Consider the following 6239-nt stretch of genomic DNA (forward strand, 5'->3'; position numbering starts at 1 on the left):
ATTCAAACTATCACAATAAGAAGGGGGTTTGTTACTATAAATCGAGGTAGGCAAAGGGACAGAGATTCTATTAGCATAATAATCCAATGAAGGAATGCTAAGAGAATGTCAATATTGGTAGTGTGGAATACTATTAGCTGTCTCATAGATATCCCACTCTGAGGCTAGTCTTTAGTTAGGACCTCTTTTCCTGCCCCCACTCCCCCAGAACTGGAGGAACTTCCCCCATGTACACTCCAATTCATTGGAACTGGATGGAACCAAATGAGTGACAGTGACTGATTACCCAAACTGGAGACTCACATCAGGAAAGGAGTTCCCCAAAGGCCATCGGGGAGGAGAAGTAGTAGTCAGGGGAGGTTTCTCCACTGTCTGCAAGAGGGAAGGATTGCTACCAATGGTCTTATGCCCCCTGAGTAACTAAGAATGAGTGGCATAATGGGCGGTCACTCAAAAATCTACATGTCCGCCCTTGCACAGTGGCTCATGCCTGTAATCCCAACACTTTGGGAGGCCGAGGCTGGTGGATCACTTGAGCTCAGAAGTTTGAGACCAGCCTGAGCAATATAGGGAGACCTCGTCTCAAAAAAACATTAAAAAGTAGCCAGGCGTAGTGGCCTGCGCCTGTAATCCCAGCTACTTGTGGGGCTGAGGTGGCAGGATCTCTTGAGCCCGGGAGGTTGAGGCTGCAGTGAGCTGTGATTGTTCCACTGCACTCCAGCCTGGGCGACAGAGGAAGACTCTGTCAAAAAAAAAAAAAAAAAAAAATATATATATATATATACACACACACACACACACACACACACACATATATCTGGGAACTTTCCAGAATGCTCGGTGAGAGGCAGAGTTATGGTAGCTGCCGAGCTGCACACAGCTCTGAGCTCCTTACCACTCCCTCACACACCAGCCTCAGCCCACTCACCGGCAGAAGATGGTGAAAGAAACCACTTACTGTGATGTTTTGGGGATCAAACCCAATGCTACTAAGGAAGAATTGAAAAAGGCTTATAGGAAACTGGCCTTGAAGTACCATCCTGATAAGAATCCAAATGAAGGAGAGAAGTTTAAACAGATTTCTCAAGCATATGAAGTTCTCTCTGATGCAAAGAAAGGGGAATTATATGACAAAGGGGGAGAACAGACAATTAAAGAGGATGGAGCAGGTGGCGGTTTTGGCTCCCCCATGGACATCTTTGATATGTGTTTTTGGAGGAGGAGGAAGGATGCAGAGAGAAAGGAGAGGTAAAAATGTTGTACATCAGCTCTCAGTAACACTAGAAAACTTATATAATGGTGTAAAAAGAAAACTAGCTCTGCAAAAGAATGTGATTTGTGACAAATGAGAAGATAGAGGAGGTAAGAAAGGAGCAGTAGAGTACTGTCTCAATTGCTGAGGTACTGCAATGCAAATAAGAATTCATCAGATAGGACCTGGAAAGGTTCAGCAAATTCAGTCTGTGTGCGTGGAGTTCCAGGGCCATGGGGAGCAGATCAGTCCTAAAGATAGATGTAAAAGCTGCAAGGGAAGGAAGATAGTACGAGAGAAGAAGATTCTAGAAGTTCATATTGACAAAGGCATGAAATATGGCCAGAAGATAACATTCCATGGTGAAGGAAACCAAGAATCAGGACTGGAGCCAGAAGATATTATCATTGTGTTAGATCTGAAGGACCTTGCTATTTTTACTAGATGAGGAGAAGACCCTTTCATGTGTATGAAAGGGTACAGCATACAGCTGGTTGAAGCACTGTGTGGCTTCCAGAAGCCAATATCTACTCTTGACAACTGAACTATAGTCATCACCTCTCATCCAGGTTAGATTGTCAAGCATGGAGATATCAAGTGTGTAATAAATGAAGGCATGCCAATTTATCGAAGACCATATGAAAAGGGACGCCTAATCATTGAATTCAAGGTAAACTTTCCTGAGAATGACTTTCTCTCTCCTGATAAACTGTCTTTGCTGGAAAAACTCCTACCTGAGAGGAAGGAAGTGGAAGAGACTGATGAGATGGATAGAATAGAACTGGTGGACTTTGATCCAAATCAGGAAAGATGGCGCCATTACAATGGAGAAGCATATGAGGATGATGAACATCATCCCAGAGGTGGTGTTCAGTGTCAGACCTCTTAATGGGCCAGTGAATAGCACTCACTGGTGGCATTTTATGTGCAGTAGTAAATGAGTGAAGGACTATAATCATAATATGCTCACTACTTGCTCTTGTTTTGTTTAATATTCAACTATAGTAGTGCTTTAAAAAGTTAAATGAAGAATAAATTCAAATATAAAAGCTCTGACTTTACCCTTTATGTATGATGACTTCGGTGTGCAAGATGAAGTTTAATACCTGTAAAAACTACTTTACAAAGAAGTTCCCCTAGCATTTCTAGGCCAAACCTTGTAATTGACTTCAGCTATGTACGTGGACAAGCTTAGACTGAAATGCTAGGTATATATATTGGCTTCAGTGTATGAGTCTTCACTGTTAAGCTATGAAAGTAAAACTCTGTATTTAACTGGCAATGAGGAAAAAAATTTGTACAGAAGTTTTGGTCTGTATAGTTCTTTGTGTTAAGTGAGATTCATTGTAGTGCCTCTGCATTTATCCTATTGCCTCAACTGTTACTTGAAGTTGGCATAATAAATAATTTGTCCTGCGGGATCAGTGATAAAAATGATACCTTTCTGTAGGAGGGGTTTATCATAATGATGCTGCTTCTTGAAGGTTTGCACTTCCAGAATTGTGTTTCCTTCTGCTGTGCCATCCATATGTGTGTGTGTGTGTGTGTGTGTGTGTGTGTGTATCTCCATATATATCTTGACCAGTCCTGGTTATTTGCCCCCTCCTTGTCTGTGGACCATGATAAGCCCGAGTAGTGACTTCAGAGCTTGGGTAACATAGAAATTAAAATGAAAAGACCTTTACATGGAGAAATAATTTGCATGGGTAATATAGGAAGGTATTATTTAGGTATGTTACAGGATTACTTTAAACCATTTGACTTACGCTCCAAAGTAATTAATGTTGGTAGCATAGCAAATTATGATGAATAGCTTTAATTGTATGTTTAAAAGTCTCATCATATGTTTACATGCTTAAATCTGGGTATCAGAATTTAAGCAATTATTGAAATGTATTGTCTCCTTAATATACTAATTACAAAGCAAAAAAAAAATTCCAACAAACAAGATAACTACATGTCCTATTGACTCCTATTGGTTAGAATAAGTGATGTAGACTGAGAGTAAAGGTCATTTTGTACATTTTCTTGAACTTCATGTATATGTTGATAACCAACTAACAGGCTGGTTAAATCACCCTCTTTTTCCCTCCCTGGAGTAACACAAGTGTTTAAAGCACATGGAAATACTGAACTCCTTGGGGGCAAGGACTAGCATTTGGTTCAGTAGTTGGAACATAGTAGGCACTCAATAAGTGCTTGTTGATTTGTTTTAAAGCTACTAAAAGAATAATCCAAGTAAAAATTGAGACGAGAGTCAAACCAAATGGACAAGTGAGCAGAATAAGAGGAAAGGAGAAAAAAAATGTAAATGTGAAGGATAAGAATTCTATGAGTGCACCTGGGAGGAGGATAAGATGCAATAGGAAGTGGGAAATTTAAAAAGGAAGCAAATTAGAGGGGTTAAAGTTATCATTAGAAAAGAAAAGCAGAACTGAGCAAGGTTTGGCTGCCAGCTTTTCTGCCTGATTCCTGCCAACAGGGTGTATAGCTTCGTTGATGAGAACCTTTTCTTGGCCTTGTACAACAACAGAGTAAATACAGAAGAAAACTCATAGTTTTAGCATTCAGAGGTCACAGTCAGGCAGTGGGGACGGTGGCCAGCCTTGATCAATGCTGAATTGATTTACAATTTAATGCTTTTGTGTTTCAAAGTAGGATACCCAAAGAGGACAACTGGGGGGCAGACTTCAAATTCCTTCTGCCAACACTAAAAATGAATAGGAGAAGCCCATGTCACTTAAAGCAAGATATATAGTCCTGGGAAAGAGTGACTTGTGAATAGGACGTGACAAAGAAAAGGTAGTGGGGAAAGAAAGGGTAAGGACCTAAAAAGGGAGGCTGAGAAAGTGATATACAGAGAAATATCAAAGGAGGGCTAAGCCTATAAAATTGAAATTGATGGATGAGAGGATGAGGACATTAAAAAGATCTTTAAGAGGCTTCAGGAAATGTAAGATCGAGGGCAAAGCAGAGATGTCATGTGGAATGCATTACATAACAAGCAGCTTGTGAAAGTTAATGCATAACATCATAGAAAGAAGGGTATGCACAGGGTCTAGGGGCCGGGGTGCCCCAGCACTTTGGGTCTGAATATAAATAGTGGAGTACTGTGGCTACAGAGCTAATGGGATCTTGTGAAGACAAAAGAGGATGTTATAGGCTCTTCTTTATATACAGAGAGGATACTGGGGTAATTGGGTTGACCAAGCATTGGTGTCAACAGAGTGGCATTAACATCTCAGTCCTATCACTTAAAAAGTAACTTCTTTGGCCAAGCTCCTTTGACTTCTGAGTCTCAGTTTTCTTATCTGTAAAATGGGGACAATAAAACTCGAATCACAGTGTTGTCATCAGGATAAGCAGTGCATGGACAGTGACTTGCACATAGGAGACTCACAATACTACTACTACTACCACTACTACTACTACTACTACTACTACTACTACTACTATTGCTTTTTCTGTCATTATGCAATCATCATTTTACTTAAAAAAATAAGGTGAACAGACAAAATACACTGCTAGAAATTATGCTACCCCTAATAAAAATTTCCTTTTTTTCAAGGTAAGGAAAGAGAGTGGATCAAAGGGGAAAGGGCAAATGCACAATCTTAGACATAAAGCCTCATCCAAATATGAGAATGCTGATGTATACAGGCACGGCAGAGTCGATGCAGGAACAAGCATATATTAAATATGGTGTAGGGGATGATGGATGGGGAAAGAATAAACATCAGAGTTTAGTGTGTTTAAAAGTGATATTGATCATTTGTGGAAAGGTGTTTGGCAACAGAAAATAAACTGTAAATGGGCAAAATATCTTAAATCTTTTATAATTAAAAACTCCACGACATGGCCTTCCCTGGAGCTCATTAAGAATTAGCCCACATCTGTTTGGCATAGAGACGGAGGTGCCCTCCTACGGGAAGAGGGAGAGAGACTGAGTCATCTTATCCTTTTCAGAGTTTCCTCCTTTTGCTTCCCTTCTTTTCCAACCCAGCCCTCACCTTTATTTAACTGTCCAAGAGCCTCAGAGCTAAGCTTGTCCACACGTTGATAAAATGCTTGCTTGGTAGAGCCTGGGTGGTTTCTTTTCTTTTCTTGGCCATGTGTCTTATTTTAGTAACAAGCAACAAGCAATACAGAGAATGCTCAGACGGAGGGGGAAGAGGACAAGACAGACAACCCTCACAGCTTTGGTGAAAGTGTGTTCTTGGGGGTGGGGAGGAAGCATCGCCCACAGAGCAGTGCCTTTCACCAGCGGTTCTGAAAAGGAAAAGGAACCCTAGGAGGGTGCAGAGACTGTAATTAGCCACACAGGCAACCAAATCAGAAAGTTGTCAGTAAGAAGAGCAAGGCTTAGGGCACCCAAAGGAGAGTTAAAAATGAAAGCTGCCGGGCGTAGTGGCTCACACCTGTAATCCCAGCAATTTGGGAGGCCAAGGAGGGTGGATCACCTGAGGTCAGGAGTTTGAGACCAGCCTGGCCAACGTGGTGAAACCCCGTCTCTACTAAAAATACAAAAATTAGCCAGGCATGGTGGCACATACCTGTAATCCCAGCTACTTGGGAGGCTGAGGCAGGAGAATTGCTTGAACCAGGGAGAAGGGGGTTGCAGTGAGCCGAGATCACACCACTGCATTCCAGTCTGGGCAAAAAGAGCAAAACACACACACACACACACAAAAAGGAAAGAAAGAAAGAAAAAGAAAGAAAGAAAGAAAGAAAGAAAAAGAAAAGAAAGAAAAGAAAAGAAAGAAAGAAAGAAAAGAAAAGAAAGAAAGAGAAAGAAAAAAGGTGAAAGCTTGGACATGCAAAGGGCTATCCACCCACTACTGCAGTGCAGGGTGCAGGCTGGTGGCTTGACTTGGGGTCAAGGGTAGGGGCCCAGAGATGTCCTAGCTACATAATTTGCAGAATCTGTTGCAAACTGTGTTATTATTATAAGTGTAAATTATTGTAAATAAACATTATATTATTGTGT

General features: G+C 41.1%; 1 pseudogene; it reads left to right on the plus strand.

The window, feature by feature from the left end:
• The first annotated feature begins 782 nt into the window (after window positions 1–782).
• Window positions 783–5704, plus strand: LOC101018588 (annotated as a pseudogene).
• The last annotated feature ends 535 nt before the right edge of the window (window positions 5705–6239 follow it).

Source organism: Papio anubis, chromosome X (assembly GCF_008728515.1).
Source record: "Papio anubis isolate 15944 chromosome X, Panubis1.0, whole genome shotgun sequence".
NCBI lineage: Eukaryota > Metazoa > Chordata > Mammalia > Primates > Cercopithecidae > Papio > Papio anubis.